General features: G+C 36.0%; 1 long non-coding RNA gene across 1 annotated transcript; it reads right to left on the bottom strand.

The window, feature by feature from the left end:
* Positions 1-12,656: 12,656 nt before the first annotated feature.
* LOC130459647 (uncharacterized) lies at positions 12,657-14,579 on the bottom strand. The gene is made up of 3 exons (XR_008919173.1): positions 13,876-14,579; positions 13,445-13,507; positions 12,657-12,693 (listed from the first exon to the last, which is right to left on the bottom strand). It is a non-coding gene; the product is annotated as an uncharacterized lncRNA (long non-coding RNA).
* Positions 14,580-18,153: the final 3,574 nt, after the last annotated feature.

Genomic DNA, 18,153 nt, shown 5'->3' with positions numbered 1-18,153 from the left:
ATCATGCGGAAAAACCATAAAGCCAGAAATCCAAATTAATTGCCACGTAACAATTAGCATAATTTAGGATACATACACTTTGTAGCGTGCCCTCCCTAGCTGCGCCCGAACCAAACAAGAACAAGCATAGGACTCCAAATGTCGTCCCTCCGTAGATAGTCCACAGCACGTTCGGATCCGCCTTAGATTTAATTAACTAGAATTGCACCTAAGGTATTATCAATATATTCGAATATTTTTAGGCAAATATTAGTCTTAGTTTTAATCCTTAAAACTAGGTGAATAATTGAAATTATGTGTTCATAAATTTGTGAATGCCATCACATATTTATAGGGTAGGAATAATGGAATTAGAAGTCTACTAGGATTCAAGTATTCTAAATCTATTAGAACTAGAGTTTACTTAAAACTAGTAACTTAGGAAATTTAATCTTTTAATCTAATCCTAATTGCTTAAGGATTCGATGCATGCACAAACTTCAACACACACACGAGCCCGGCCCACAAGAATGCAGGCCATGCCCGCGCGCGGAGAAGCCCGCAGCAGGCTCGCAGCCCACACGCTGCTTCGCAGCCCGCATTGCTCGCAGCCTATGGGCGCGCTGGGCCCGGCCTTGCGCTTGGCCTTGCGTGCCTTTGGCTTGCTGTGTTGCTCATGCCTTGCGCGCTGGGATTGCTAGGCGTGGGCCTGGCTTCGTGCTGGGCCTTTGTCTAGCAAGCTCGTCCGATGCTTATTTCGTACGACGCGCTTCCGATTAATTTTCCGATTCGGGAATTCATTTCCGATTCGAATAATATTTAACATTTTCGATTCGGGAATTAATTTCCGTTGCGAACAAATATTTAATATTTCCAATTCTGGAATTATTTTCCGATTCCGATAATATTTCCGATTCTGACAATATTTCCGTTTCCGGCAATATTTCCGATTCCGGCAATATTTCCATTTCCAATAATATTTTCTGATACGTACCATGTTTCCGTTTTCGGCAACATCTACGACTTGGATAATATTTATATTTCCGATACGATCCATATTTCCGTTTCCGACAATATCATCGTTTCCGGAGTATCCATAATTTGCCTTTTGACGATTTCAGCTCCCACTGGAACCGAGATCCGTCGATTATGAATATCCATAAATGGAGTATTTAATTCCATTAAATACTTGATCCGTTCACGTACTATTTGTGTGACCCTACGGGTTCAGTCAAGAGTAAGTTGTGGATTAATATTATTAATTCCACTTGAACTGAAGCGGCCTCTAGCTAGGCATTCAGTTCACTTGATCTCACTGAATTATTAACTTGTATAATTAACACTGAACCGCATTTATTAGAGTTAGCATTAAATGCATACTTGGACCAAGGGCATTATTTTCTTCAAAAGACTGCGATTTTTTCAGATGGGTTGGAGAAAACAATGTAATTGAAGACTACCAAATACTAATTTTGGAGAAGGAGACTACGATATCTGAGTTGGAGTATGAGAAAAACGTGGTTGAGGAAAAAATGAAGAAGTTGCAATTGAGGATTGAAATTATGGAAGAGGATGAACATGGATGAAGAACGAGCTTCGTGAATTGCGTATAGAGTTGATGAAAAGTTCAAGGAATGAGAAGAATTATTCGATGGTTTTGATGTTTTCATGGGTATTTTTTGTTGTTTATATTTTCTATTTAAAGTAGGAAAACACGAGAAAGGAGCGTGAAAGCATTACATTATGTTGGAGTTTGTAATTTTGAATTAGAAATGATTTTAATTCAATATAATATCGTATTTCTTAAACTTAGCGTGTTTGTGTAATTATGTGGTCGTTTTCTTAAGTTATTCAAACGATCGGAAAATTTATCGTAAAGGAATCGTATATGCTACATTTGTAAATGTAGCCCTGGACTAATAACGAACTTGCAACAAAGTCAACATTTACCAATTTATGGCTGTTTATGACTCAGAAACTCAACATTAGTCATATTTCAGAAAGTCAACAATAGTCAACTTTAGCACAAGTTATGTGCATTTAGATAGTGAACTAAACCAAACCAACTGCCAGCAACATTAGTCAACTTTGGCACTGCCAGCAACATTAGTCAAGTGATGGCACTGCACTGCTGAAGATCAACTGCCAACAAGGAATTCAGCAGAGGTTAGGGGCAGTTTAACTGCAACCAACTGCACTTGAGGGTCAGTCCAACTGCACTGCAAGCAGGCAAGTAAAACCAACTGCAGCTGCAGACAGGCAGGCAGGTCAGACCTGATGTTAACATGCAAACAACAAAAATAAAATCCACATCAGCAACATAAGTCAACTCTTGCAAGTTGAAGTTTGACCTGTAACATTCAGAAGAACTGTGATGTATAACAAATCCAAACCAAATCTGGTCAACATAAGTCAACTTTTGCAATCAAAATAACGACCAAGATTCATCGTATTTTCAAAAGATGTTACATAAATCCCAAAAGCACCACCAAACATGGCCGTGGTTCCAAAATTACAAAAACACAACACTACTACTATAACTAGTGATCTACTAAGTTGCTTGGTCCACGGTTGATGTTTGACTTTGCTGCGTATTCAGGACCGAGCCATCAGAACCAATCAACACTCCTGCAGTACTAGGTAACTGCATTCAAATCACAACAATCAGGCATGTAATATAATTCAATTATGTTACAAAAAATAAAGTGAACACAGAAATAAAAATATACCCTTGAACCTCTTCCACCTCTGGAACCTCTGCCTCCTCTCGAGCCTTCTCCGGTTTGTCCAACTCTTCCCCTTCCTCTTCCCCTTGAAGTTCTCCCTCCCCTTGAAGCTGTTTCTGTTCCCCCCCCCCCCCCCCCCTCTTCCTCCCCTACCCCTACCTCCCCTACTACCCCTGCCTCCTCTAGTACCTTGTCCAACTCTAATCATTCTCCCCCCCTTGACCTAATTGTGTTGGCTGTGTTGTGACAGTGTGAATAACAGTGGATGTTGTCCCTATGTCAGACTGTGCAGTAGGTCCACCATCTTTCCTTGGTCTTCCTCAAAGCCTCTTTGCTGCTGGTTCCTCAACAACAGGCCTCCTGTTGTCCTTGTTGGGACATCCTCTCTTGTTATGTCCCTTTGCTTGACATAAACTGCATGTCATTTCCATCCCGTGCCTTGACAATTTTCATGGCTTCTTAGGATCTTCAAAAGGGCACTTGATTCTATTTCTTCGAGGTCTTCCCGGGCCAATCTTGATGGGAGGGGGATCAATGTCAGCAGCAAACCTAGGCAAATGCCTTTCACCATCCAATGGAGGTATGGAACCTGAATATGCTTTCAAGTAGGTTGATTTTTGTAACACTCGGCTACGAAATCTTCAGTCTCTTTATGCTGAAAGAAAATGCAGGCAATGGCATGGCATCAAGGAATTTCCAACATGTCCCATTTTCTACAGGTACATGTTCTCTTCTCTAAATCCACAGTGAGTTGATTCAAGTAGTACTTGACATTGAAAAGTGTGTCAGTCGAGGGTACTACATCACAGTTTGCAGCTATTACCTTTTCCTCTTCCAACTTAGCTTGAATTCTAGGACAAATAACTGAAGTCGACTTCTCCATTTCTTGTTTCTTAATGAGCATCCTTTACATCAATTCCACTCTAATATACTCTAACATGTAAAGCAAGTGTTTTGTCCTAGCATCTATTATGTATACGTTAAACATTTCTGCCATGTTGCTTGTAATGGCATCGGACTTAACGGAAGTATCCAAGAATGCTCTACATAACAACTTAGGGTTGTAGGATTCGAATGCAATGAGAGCATCTGGGTTAATCTCATTCAATTCCTCACAAGCATCCTCATAATCAGCCATGTTATACGCTTTGGCTATTTTTCAAAACATTAAGTTCATTTCAACACCCCTAAACCCCTTATGCCAGTGAGAAAAGATGTGTCGAGCACAATGCATATTCTCTGCTTTAGGTAGAACAGTGGAAACACCATGCAAAATTCCCTTAAAAAAAACAAAAAAAAAACACACAAAAATGCAAACATTTAAAATAGAATCAAGCAATATCAATAAACATGCACACAAACACATTATGCCATTCAAAAAGACAAAAAAACACACATTATGCCAACTCGATAATACAATATGAAAACGATTACCCGAGTTCGGGTAACATCCACAAAAATTAATATGTATTGAAATAACAAGGAAGGTAAAGGACCCTTACTATGTGTTCATCAGATAAAATTGCTATGCCTTCACCGTCACCCAACTCGAGAACTTTAGCTAGTATAGTGAAGAACCATTCCTAAGAATCATTGTTTTCCCCCTCCACAGCAGCCCAAGCTATGGAAAACATCTGGTCATTAGCATCTCTTCCCACAACAGATAACAATTGGCCACCTAGGAAAGTCTTCAGAAAACATGCATCGACTGCAATGATCTTTCTACACCCTTCTCTCCACCCTTGTTGTAGTCCCTCAAAGCAGGTAAATAACCTCTGGAAAATAGGAGGTATCTGATCTTTGCTAGGATCAATGACTAAATGCACCTCTATGCCAGGACTTAGTGTTTTCAGAGCATCCACATATCTCCCGACCTTCTTGTAATGGTCTTTCATTGAACCATGAAGTAACAAGTGAGCTGCATACTTAACCTTGTATGCAAAATCTCTATTCACCAGAACCTTGTATGCTCTCCTTACACACTCCATTATCTCTGCAGCTGGCCAGTGCGGTCTTGCTTTGAAGACTTCTAAAAACTGCTCTGCAAGCCATGTTGACTTCAATTGTCTGTTCTTCTTCATATTTCTGTGACACGTGTGGTTGTCGTCAATTGTTTTTACAAACCAAGTTGCTCTCCTACTATCCCAAGAACCATAAAGGTACCAAGGACACCCTTCAACACACTTCACTGCCACTTTCTGCTTTCTTTTCTTGGTACTGCACACTATGCTAATGTTCCTGCCTTGAAGAATAGCATACTTAGCAAGACAGTTCTTGAAGTTCTCCCTGGTTGCAAATCTCATACCCACCTTCCATTTAAAAACTGAGAAATCAGCATCTAGACTCACAAACACACCTCTTCTGGCCCTCCTAGCAACAGTGTCTTCATCTCCACTTTCTGGTGGGGTATGGATCTCATCACCACTCACCTCATATTCACTGGTATAACCCCCATCCACAACAGGATCAGATCCAGGAATAGATCCACTCTTCTCTTTAACACCAAGCCTTCCTTCAGCAGCCTCTTATTGTAGTTGTTTTGCTAACTCATGAAGCTTGTTGTTCTTGTCTTGTACTCTCTGCCTTACTGCCTTGAATTCATCATCACTGGTGTCTGGATCTTCACCATTAAATGTGTCATCTTCATTAATTTCTTCTTCCTCATCATAAATAAGTCCATCACCTTGATTGTCAACCTCATCTGCATCAGATGCCTCATAATCTGGATCAGTATTAAGACTCCCAGAGTCACTTCCCCCTATAAGTTCATCATATGGCAGTGGACTATCAGGCCTATTATCATAGAAACCATAATCTTCTTCAGTGTTTGGGTCTGGTTGTGTCTGGTTGAAAACTTCAAGGGTTGGGTCTGGTTGTGTCTGGTTGAAAACTTCAGGGGTTGGGTCTGGTTGTGTCTGTTTGAAAACTACAGGGGTTGGGTTTGGTTGTGTTTGGTTGAAAACTCCAGGGGTTGGGGTTGGTTTTGGGTTGACAACTCCAGGGGTTTGGGTAGTTTCAGTTGGAATTTTAGTACTTGCACTTGTGTGAGGTGGGGCAGATTGTGTTTCAGTGGGGGAAGATTGTGTTTTAGGGTTAAGTTCTGCATTTGTAGCATCTGTAGATGAGGTGGCAGAATCTTTTCTGGGTTGTGGTGCCCTAAGACTGGTCCTGGTTGGGGTATTTAGTGGCTTAGGTGGTGGACCCCTCTTAGGAGTTAATTTCTTAGCTTTGGGTTTTACAGCGGTGGAACTTTTTGGTGGTGTGTTTTGCTTATCTTCTTGGATTATTTGTGGTTCAAATTGTGCAGAGATAATGGGAATCAAATCTGGTTCATCTCCTCCATGTAATACATACACCTCCAAACACCTAATCATTTTTGCAACAACAGTCATCTCCCTAACCTCCTTATCCGTATACACCCTTCTCAACCCATTCTCTAAAATCATTCCCGGAATCAAGTAATATATTCCATCAATTTTTCCGTACTTCCCACATTTCTTAGCCAAATCCACAAGCTAAAACCAACACAATTCATCAGGATCAACCACAAATGTTCTACCTTGTGCTCCAACATAGGCCCAACCATTATTTGACTTCCTAAATAACCCACCATGCCAGAATTTTAATGTAACATCATCATCTTCCATTTTCCCCAATTTTACCTATAAACAGTGAATATTTGCGCAATTAACACATAAATACATAGTCAATCGCAGTAACTTAATTACAATCAATCACAATTTAACCATAACCAGTCAAAATTAAACCCTAAACCCTAGTTTAACACCAATCAATCAAAAACCCTAAACCCTAATTATGCAATACATGTTCATAATTATACCCTAATCAATCGCAATTGAAACCTAACAAATTGCAAAAACCCAAATAAATCCCTAATTATTCACAAAAAAACCCCTAATTATTCACAAAATATCCCTAATCAATCGCAATATATCCAAAATTAATCAGAACACTTTTACAGCAGTTCATGAAACAACGAATCATCCAAATCACACCCAAAATAAAGAAATATGCAAAATTGCAGGCAATTCTGGACATTAAACCGTAAACCTAACGTCTGTAAGCAAATTATTAGGGTTTAGACTAGGCTTGCCTGTATGATGTACGATTTTGGAAGTTAATGAAGATGACGCCAAATTCTGCTATGCGTGCATCCTTTTCCTAAATTAATGGCCCAGAATTGATGTTGACGAAAGCAAAGACAAAGGAGAGAAGAACTTCAGTAGAGAAGAAAGAGGAGTAAATGAAACAGGGGTAGTAATGGGGAAGTGAGAGAGGTGGTTGAGAAATGAAGGAGGGAAATGGAGGGAAACAGAAAAGAAGTCAACATATTCGAGTTTGACTTCTCTTATTGCCACGTAACAAAGCCACGCCACCCATTTACCTTTGTTAGCAGGTAAAAAAAAATCCCTTTAATTATAAATTAGTACTTAAGCTTATATTATTCTTAGATTAATGAAAGCTCAGCCCTTTTTTAGCGAACCGGCCAAAGGTTGGATTTTTTAAATCAATTTTTCCTAAAAAAAATCTAGAAAAGCTTTGCGGTTTTGCCTGTAAGGATTATGGGCTAATTTACTTGACAGAAAAGCTCTCCTATATTTTGGTATGAGACCAAGAAAGGATCACTTGAACTCACTTCCCCTGTTACAAAGCAAAGACTGGACCCAATCACTATTTTCTCTCTCTTTCTTGTTTTACATGGCCCAATTTCACATTTTTATGCCCAAAAAATAGTTTTTGGAAAAAAGTTAAAAGTTTTAGAGGTATTTCTATTAAACTAAAGCACAGGGCCCCTACATTAATTAGTTAGGTCAGGCCCTAGAGTAACTACCTCAAGATTAGAAGAAAGTTTTGTTAGCCACCAAATTAGATATATGAATCTTTACCAAACACCTAAGTAAAATTTAGTATGTATTGATCACCAAAATAAAAATAAAAATCTTTAAAAAACACAAACTAAATTAGGGTTTCATATTCTAACTAAAATACAACCTTAAAATTTAATAAAATAAAATACTTTTTTAAAAAAATGTATAATTTTGTAAAATTCAAGTGAAGCAAATGAGTACATACGACGTAGTACAGTTCAAGATGAAATTCTAATGCCCTAAATCATGGATGATGATAGTTATTCAAAAGGTTTTGATGATGAATATTTTGAACGATAATCATTATACTTTTTTATTTTTGACATTGTCAATTGCAATTTGTTTCAAAACACTTTTTGTGGAGTATGAACGTATTGATCAAGCTACCCGTTCTCTTCTCGGTCGACAATGTTCGGACCAAGTATAGTGGTGCCTTTTTTTTAAGTTGTTGATATGTAATTCTGCTACTATTTGAATGTACATGTTGAAAAAAAATTTGTTTCTTATTTTTTTCTTATAACTGATGTTTACTTCTTTATTTTTTATTTTTATTTATTTTTTAATTTTTTTTGTTCTCTTTGTTTTCTTTTTTTTTAATTTTTTTTTTTTTTAATTTTTTAATTTTTTGAATTAGTTATTTTTTGGGTTTAGTTTAGGTAATCATTGGGTTAAGATATCAAGTTATGGTTTCTCTGTAAGATTGTAGGGTTTATATCGCTCGACAAATCATTTACCATTGAGGTTAGAGTGTACGTGGTTCCTATGTTCTTTTCGATTTAATTTCTTTTATCTCGTGGTCATTGTCTTTCATCCGAAAGGGCAAGCTAGGTAGTCCGCATAATTTCATTTCCTTATAAAAAGAGTCCGCATAATTTCATTTCCTTATAAAAAGAGTTATAAAAAAATTGAACATTTAACGTTCTTTAAACAATATTGAAGGAAATCGTTCGGACGGTATGATGGGAATTAAGTAAAAAGTGGCCCATTTTTTAAATTTAACATTTAACGTTCTTTAAACAATATTGAAGGAAGTCGCTCAACAAATAGTGTTAGACATTTAACGTGAGACAAAAGGAAGATGGATTGCTCGTATAAGAATTCGTGATAATGTGGCATAATATGGTGATTTTAGACTGGACAATATATATTAACTAGATTAGGTCCCGTGCATGCACGGTTATTTGAAAATTATTAATTGACTATTTTTTCAACTGAAATATTTATCCCTTAAATCTATTGCATAATTAATAAATCTCGAACATCCTCATTTTATCATATCCGGAGTAATATAAAAATTTTTCTCTATTACATATTATATATTTTATATGTTTAATATGATGATTTGATCAAATTAAATATTTGATATGCTTAATATGAACAAAATATTGAGTAAGAATGTTTTTTTATTATTGATATGACTATCTGACTAAATATTACCAAAATTGTCTAATAATGTCATATTTAATAGTCCTATAATTTTTTCTATTTATAAACATTTATACAAAAGGAAAGAAAATAAAAATAGAATAAAATAAATATTTTTTTTAGGAAAAGGTTTTTGACGGGAAAAAATCGCACCAGGAATTGACACGTGTCATTCCTGGTGTCTCTTTTAGTATATAGTATAATAATAGATGGCCCGTTTCTGTTTGTGTTACTTCATTGGGCCTGTGTTGTAGTATTCAGTCTTCAGTCTACACTATACATCGTATAAAATGACCCAAAATACAGCACATGTCATTAAATCTTGACGAATAATTAACAAAATTTGATCAACGTCTCAAGGGTAAATCCATAATAATACTAATGAAATTATATCTAATCCCCTAGAAGAATAATTTCGCTAATTTTGTCATTCCAATGATTAATGGTCCAAAATATGGACTAGGCCCAAATAGATTGGAGTAGTATTTTATATATTGTGGGTCATCTCAAATTATACCTCAAGCCCTCATGTAAGGAGTTCAAAAGAAGAGAGAGTGATGTAAAAATAAAAATGAGCTCTATATGGGATAAGTATAAAAAATATTGTAAGTTTTGATACCTTTTATTGATAAGAGAAGCGGTGTTTTGAGAGTCACACTATTAGACATTAGAGTCTCAAAAATATAATACACTAAAAATATTATGACTAATCACTGTAGAAATAGAAATAATTACGAAAGGTATCAAACATTAAATAGATCGACTCAAATGGTACATATAAAGGACATGTTTGCAATAATATAAAATATACTTGTATAACTACAAGCTCACTATTGGAGGCCAACAAATTTGAGTATTTTGCATTTTTGCAAGTTGTTATAGCCCAAACAGTCTACAAATTAACTTCCTTGGAAAAAATATTGGAGCTCCACTTAGGGGGTGTTTGGTAAGATTACTGGAAATGGATTGGAAAGGATTTTGATAAGAAGGGAAAATGCTAATAAAAAGTGTTACCTTAAATAACTGTTTGGTATTATTATGGAATGGAAACAATTATAATGCATTCCTTTCTTTTTGTTTGGTATGATCAATAGTGGAATGGAAAGGAAACATTACTCTTATTTATTTATGCATACGGAGTATTTTTTTTTTCAATTTTTTAAAAAAAGGAAAAGAAAAATGCAAAAAATTGGTACGGTTAATTACAAGAATCTCTCCACTTTTTTAATTCTCTCTCCTCCAACTACAAGCAAACTCTGTTTTCATTATTTTTCTTCAATTAATTATGTCTTCTTCGTCATCTTTGATTTTTTTTTGTTTTATTCATCATCAAAATCATCAGACAATCAAAAATCAAAATCATTAACACCAGATCATCAAAAACAGATCATCGTAAAGGCAGATTATGGCTCACGAAGTTGTGATCATTTGCAATTACCATCATCCATCATCACAACTGTTTATAATCAGCATTTGATCATCATTATCCACCATCAAATTCAAATCGCGACCATCAATCGTCATCATGTTCGATCATCATGAAAACAAACAGATCAATCGCAAATAACCCAGAAATACGTTGATGTTGATGATGATGGTGGATGATGATGATCAAATGCTGCAACCCATGAACCGTTTCCATTGATGTTGATGGTGGATGATGATGAAAAAAGGTTGATGATCAACTGTCGTGAAGATAGATGAATGACAGGTTGATGAGTGTTTGAGCCGATGGAAACAGTTTTTGTTTCCTTGGGGTTTTGAGCGGAAACAAAGTAGGGGGATGTGTTACCATCAAGAAACGGTAATTGTTACCTCCCATCACTAATCAAACAAAAAGTAACGGCAATTGTTACTTGTTTCCGTTTCTTGTGTTAAAAAATTTCATACCAAACACCCCCTTAGAGTGTGACTTTCGTACAACAATATTTTAGTTTTTTTAGGCAAGCTAACAATTAAAGCACCTTGTAGCTAAAAAGTATAGTAGCTTAAAATTCTGACGTGGCAATGCAAGTTAATTCTTGTACCTTACCGCTGGAGGTGGTCTTAAAGAGTCAACATTGGTGATGATTAAGCTCCTTTCTATTCGACTTATTTTGACTGAACTTTTATTTTCTGAACTTATCTGAACTTAACTGAACTTATCTGAACTTATTTTATTTGAAACAAACGTATTTTGTCTGAAATAAACTTATTTGTGTGTGAAAATGTCCGGAAACAACTTTTTTTTTTTGAACTTAACTGGATTTATCTGAACTTATGTTGTCTGAAATAAGTCAAAATAAGTCGAACAGAACAAAGCCTTAGAGATAGGCATGGGGTGGACAAGCACGCGGGTTTCTTGACTCCGGCATGAAATTGGTCTAGCACGACATGAAAGGCACGACGATAGGCCACATTTTGTGTCTGGACATCATTTAAAAATTTGGCACAAGCATGAAGAGTGGGCCTACATGTCGATTAACACATTTATTTTTTTAAGCTATTTGCAAAACATCTTAAAATCAGCAAATGGATCCCGCTGTGTCGTGACCGAAACATAAAGAGAGGTATGAGCCTGACACAACTTTCCCTTGACCCGTTCAAGGCACGACTCGTTGTGAACGAGGCATGCGATCGATATGTGAGTCTATACGGCCCAATACGTGTCCAACTCTAATAACACTGTATAGACTATAAAAAGTGAAAAAAAAATTATAGCATACAAATTAGGATTTTATCAAACTTACCACCTATAAAATTTCATTTAAAAATTACCACCTTCTAAAATCACAAACCTTTATAGTCACCACCACTTAACAGAAACTATTAAGTTTTTGTTTGCGGGACCCATTTTTTAAAATTTTCTTTTGTTTTCCCTCTTTTTTTTCCACGATTTTCACAAACTCCCATACATATCAATCTTTTCTCAAATATCGACCATATTTCTCTCTCCTCTTCTCTCACCCTGTTCTCCATCATCACCATCATTGAACTAACTACTCAGTAAAAAAAATCGCTGCAGATTCAAAATCAACAAGCTATGGGGAATGATGCAACGCCAAGAGATGGTTTATTACCCAACACTCAAAACCCCCAAAAGATCATTCAATCGATTACTCTCGCACGCCCTTGTTGAATTGCATGGCTTCCGGTATTACTTTCGATGGGTGTGTGTCGATCAATCAAATACACAACTTTTCTGTTATGGTATGTGTTTCTAATCTGAGTCATTGCACTCCCTACATTATCCTATTTTTACCTCGCTTGTCCTTCTTGTGACGCCACGCACGACCGCCGTTACAATACGGTCGTGCAACTCTCTCTCTCTCTCTCTCTCTCTCTCTCTCTCTCTAGCGTCGCGACGATGTCAATTTTATGTTTGTTTTTTTGATTAGTTGTGTAACACCCCGACCTCTAAATCACTTATTAAGGAATACCTAGCAGCGTAATTAACCTAATTCGGTCGGGACATTACCTGCCGTAACTCCCTCTTGGGAATTACAAGGCAACCATCAATCATAAGCTATTAAACTCCGAAATTAACATAATAATCCTTTTTAATTCCTTAATCAAAGTACGTAACTTAATCTCGAATCTTTACTGAAACTTCTTACAACTTAACAATAACTTAGGTGAACATAGCTATAGTGAAAATCCTCGCCACTACTCGTTTCCGTGGTCCCCAGCAATACCTAAAACAGAAAACAAAACGGTGAGCCGAAGACTCAGTAACGAGTTACCCTAGCATCGTATCATCATTTCAATTCATTTTATTTAATAAACAGGGAGAATAGAATATAGTAAAATATTTAATAAATCATCATTTCAGAAGCATCATCATTTCAGGAATATCATTTCATTAACCTTTTTTTTCTTTTAACAGTTTTATTCTGGTCGTCTGGACTTTACAGGAAACATGGTAGGACGTCTCCTACGAACAGGGGAAGCCAGTGCTTCATAACAGGGGGAGCCAGTGCTCCATAACAGGGGAAGCCAGTGCTTCTTATCAGGGGGAACCTTGGTTCCATATCAGGGGAAGCCAGTGCTTCTTATCAGGGGGAACCTTGATTCCATATCAGGGGAAGCCAGTGCTTCTTATCAGGGGAAACCTGGGCACCATATCAGGGGAACTTGACCAGTTCTTACACTTTCCTTTATCATGTTTACATTTCTTTTAATGGGACATTAATTAGGAAAATCTCATTCATTCATGATAGTTCAATAAAATCATTAAATCTCGTTATTTCATAAAATTATTTCTTTCAGGAATAATAATTCATTAAATCAATACTTTGCATAAAACTGCATTATCATAAAACAATTCAATCAAATCATACTTGTAATCCCGCAAATCATAAAACAACATTATAAAACATCAGTCATTCATAACATCATTCATAAATACATTTCGAAGGGATTGCGGGTACTAGCAATAACCGTTACCTCAACCGTAGTTTTTATACTCCCTGTCTGATGGATCGTCCTTCCTGAGCCCGAGTCCAATTTCTTTCAAAATATTAAATTATTGAATTAGTAACTAAAACGATAAATACTTAAAACTAATATTTTATAAATAATAAATTTATAGATAGTGAATTTTGAAATAATGAATTTAATAAAAATATACATTTTTATAAATTATAGAAAATATTATTAAACGAGATTTCAATCGAAATATAAATATTTCATAAATCGATTTACTTGAAACTTTATTTAAATCCCATAATTAACGGTAATATTATCTAAATTAAATTTTCAGCCAAAATATAAATTTGAAATTACCATTTAAATTTATATAATCATAATTAAAATAAATATCAATTGATTTTGATGAAATATTAGCATGAGTGTTTAAATAAAAGAATAGAGCTTACTTTGATATATATATTGGGCCAAAACAAAGGTTTGGGCTTTTGGGGAATAAAAGAACAAAGTTCCAATTACTGGAACTCGTTTTATTAGGAAACAAGGGCACGAAGAAGAGGAGGGCGGGGGCAGAAACAGAGAAAGGAGATGAGGGAGGAAGAAGGTGGCGTTGGGCTCGGGTTATGGACGGCGCAGCAGCATCAGAGCCGCTGGAGAGGCGACGGAGGTGGGGTGGTTCTGCGGCGGCGGAACAGCAAGGAGGGGGAGAAGGTGGTCGCGCAAAACAGGGGAAAACAGGGGTTCTGGTGTGATGATGTGGTGGTTTCGGGGGGTGGCTGTGGTGGCTCGATGGTGGGGGTGGAAGCGGGGTTTAATCAGGAGGTGCTGAGGTCGCGGAAAGTGGTGGCTGCGTGGCTAGGTGGTGCAGAAAAGGGACGAAAAGGGGGGGCAGGGTGTGCGAAGTTGCGAGGAGGAGAGCAGGGACGACGGTGGGTGTGCGGTGTTTCTGGGGACAGGTGGTGTTGCGTGGTTGAGATGGTGGTGCTGGGCAGCAGATAATGGTGGTGGTGGACGGTGTTGGACGGTGGTGGTGGAAGATGGTGGCTGATTGAGAATGGTGGTGATGGTTCGAAGTAGAGAGGACGATGAGAATTGAAAATCGGTTTTGATTTTCTGATGTTCAATTCCAATTGGTATTATGACTGATTTGTATAGTCAAGTAGAGTGAAAGAGAAGCTGAAGTCCTTGGGGAGCAAGGCATGAATCAAGACTGAATTGAGGGAAGGAGAGGAATGAAGAATTTTCTTCATTCTAGAAAGGGGAAATGGAATTCTGACTTTGCAATGGGCATTTTGTAATTTCAATTACTTAGGCAAAAATTCAGAAAATTGATCTCTATTATTAATTAGGAAATTAGTTGGAATAGAAATGGTTAATTAAAACTAAGTTTCAAAATAACCTTTTAAAAAAAAATATCGTTAACGAAAACTAAATTTAATTTTCGAATAAAATAAGATCGTTCCGAAATTATTAAAAATCCGAGATAAATTATGAAATAATTAAGATTTTAAAAAGTAGCTTAAGCTCGTAAGTTTGAAATTAAATCATAGAATCTGAAAAATAATAAATCGTGTAACAATATAAAAATTCAAGCGAAATAAACTTCGTTAATTAAAATAAATTTCGGAATTAGTATTTAAAACGATTTTAAGCTAAATAAAAATAATTAAGCATAATTAATCTAGTTTTAAAAATTCGGGGTATTACACTCTTACCCCCTTAGAAAAAGTTTCGTCCTCGAAAATTGAAAATTAGATTTATAAAATGATTGTTGAAAATTGAAAATGCTCGAATAAAAGTATAATGTTTTATTTAAAACCAAGATCTAACAATTTCAATTCTGACAATGTCTAGCCTTCATTCCGCCATCATCCTTTAGGACTCCGCTTCAACTCGAGACCTAGAATCGAAGAGTAAAGAATACAAAAGGGGCAAAATTATATTGATCCTTAATCGTCATTAAGGTCAATTACATTCCACCATCGTCTTTCGTATCTCCACTTTACTTCATAAAATAGGATCGAGGAGCAAAGAACATAAAAGGGGCAAACTTGTTAGCATAGACTAGGCTCCCATTTTACTTTGTGAGATCCTGTTTGAAAATATTTTCTACCAAAAATAGTAACTTTTAATGCAAAATTATAACTCTGAAATTATATGTATATGTAATGAAAATAAATATTTATCTACCAATTGCAATACTCAAATAATTTGTACATTTATTATATCAATCTCGTACTCTAAGCTCAGGAGAACTTCCATCGGAGACGGCATCCATGAATAACAATTAGATTACCAGTACAATCATGTCATCATAAATATAATCATATCATAACGACATAATTCATAATTGAAAATTTTCATATTCAACATAAGCATAACATTCATAATCATTTGATCTAACACACGAGCATGGTTGACCATAACATAATCATTCAAAGAAAACATAGCCATTCATACATCATATCGTTCATGGGCGAATAATTAGAGACATTTCACTTTCATTTGCTATTGGCCTCTTTGTTGCAGGAATCTTGTCGTTGACTTTCATTATTCGATTCGTTTTGATTTCGATCTTCGATCTTTTCTTATGCGTCAAACAACTTCGTTGACTACGTTCGTTGCGGGGGTTCGAGTCCAATCACGTGACAGGAACTACATCATTAGACATACGACTTCGTTACTTATCCTTAGTATTTTAAGTCGACAAACCTTAGGTTTTGGCGGATAATTCTAAGACATCACATGTGCCTTTATCAGAAACAAGCTAGGTTCCAGAAACTTTGTTCAGACTACCTGGATTTACAGACATGTCATTTCGTCGATTTCTTTTCTTAACTCCATTGCATTCCTCAATCATTAATAATTCTTTTCGAATTTCATAACATTCATTTATATCGTCAATCTAATAGACAAACTAATTCTCGATAACTTATTTTGGTAAGATCCTAAAAGCTTATATGCAAACTCAATCTCATGCTTTCACCATAAATCATAATTTTTCCACATAACATTTTTGCAAACCTTACATTCTTTCGCTTAGCTTTCTTTATGGAGATAATCAAGCATCCTTTCAAATAAATACATAAAAATAATCCTTACAAATGATGCAGAAAAGTAAACTAAGAATCGATTTCAATTATAACTTCAATGCTTTAAACCTCGATTTATTTGTTGACCTGCCACTCATGAAATACAAACTCATGCTCTTCCGATACTCTATTATCCGACCTTTTTGATAGACTAATTCTTGATAACTCCTTTTGATAAAATCCTCAAAATCTTATCCATGTGTCGACTAAAACGGGTCTTCTACCATAACTCATGGGGTTCATAACATTCATGTATAACTTCTTAGCATCCTTAATAGAGGCATATCAATCATCTTTCAGATACTAGACTTTTGTACTTATAAACACCAAAACATTCATCGGAAAGGTAACCCAAGAATAACTTTTATTCATAACTTTAACACTTTAAACTTCGAATAATCTCAACTTAATTAGTGATCCACCAGTCATGGAATACAACCTTATGCTCGCTTTGTACTCTTAACATTTATACTATCCTTAAAAATTTCATAACCATAAAAATTCCTCAAAACGATTCACATCCACAAATTCTTGAGTTCGAGCCGTGCTTACCTTAACTTCTTCCGAGAAAACAGTAATACTTAAACTTTTCCTAGTCTGTCTAGGGTAGGAAATTCATAACATGACATGTGACGATAAATATGAAATCAAGGGAAATTCGGTTAAAATAATATCAGCTTTGTCGTAATCTTCGTCTTTCATCATGTAAGCTCTTGCATATGTCGTGATCGTGTTGGATTATGATTAACCCTAGAATTGTTGTTGTTTCGTTCATGAATGGTCGAGGTTGACGAAATGCTCTTTCCCTCTACGTATTTGATCCTACACGACATTAGTTTCTTATTTGTCGGGGCATTGAAAAGTCTCCAATAGTTGATCCATCTTGTTGGTCCAATCTTCAAATTCCATCGAATCGGCTTGCCGTCATAGATTGGTGGATTCCAGGGTGAAATTTTCTCAAATAGTGATGCATTTTCGTTCGATTTCGTTTTTCGAGAATATTTGACCGATTAAGTTGACATTGTACTTGCAGTTCCTAATCGTTTCATCATCTCCTCGTGGTCTTCTATAAATTGGTCGTCACAAGAATCATCATGGAAAACATCATTGTGGACGACGTTATCGTGAATATTGCGCTTGTTGTGAGCTTCGTTCGTGGTATCGTTAGTAACCTCGATAATCGATATTTCGCATAACATATTCAATCAGGAAAACATAAATAACATTAGAATAAATCCCTTTACTCCCGTTCCTACACTCACACTCATTCCATTTTAACTTGACTTGATCTTAACGTATTCTTTTTAACTTATTCTTTAAAACTCTTTGCTTAAAGCCTACTGAATTCTACTATGCGCAAAACCCGTAAGGTTTAGCACATGTGGTCCAGAACCCTTGCTCTGAATACCAAACTGTAACACCCCGACCTCTAAATCACTGATTAAGGAATACTTAGCAGCGGAATTAACCTAATTCGGTCGGGACATTACCTGCCGTAACTCCCTCTTGGGAATTACAAGGCAACCATCAATCATAAGCTATTAAACTCCGAAATTAACATAATAATCCTTTTTAATTCCTTAATCAAAGTACGTAACTTAATCTTGAATCTTTACTGAAACTTGTTACAACTTA

This window comes from Spinacia oleracea, chromosome 4, assembly GCF_020520425.1.
Source record: "Spinacia oleracea cultivar Varoflay chromosome 4, BTI_SOV_V1, whole genome shotgun sequence".
Taxonomy (NCBI): domain Eukaryota; kingdom Viridiplantae; phylum Streptophyta; class Magnoliopsida; order Caryophyllales; family Amaranthaceae; genus Spinacia; species Spinacia oleracea.
This window is presented reverse-complemented; position numbering and strand designations above follow the sequence as displayed.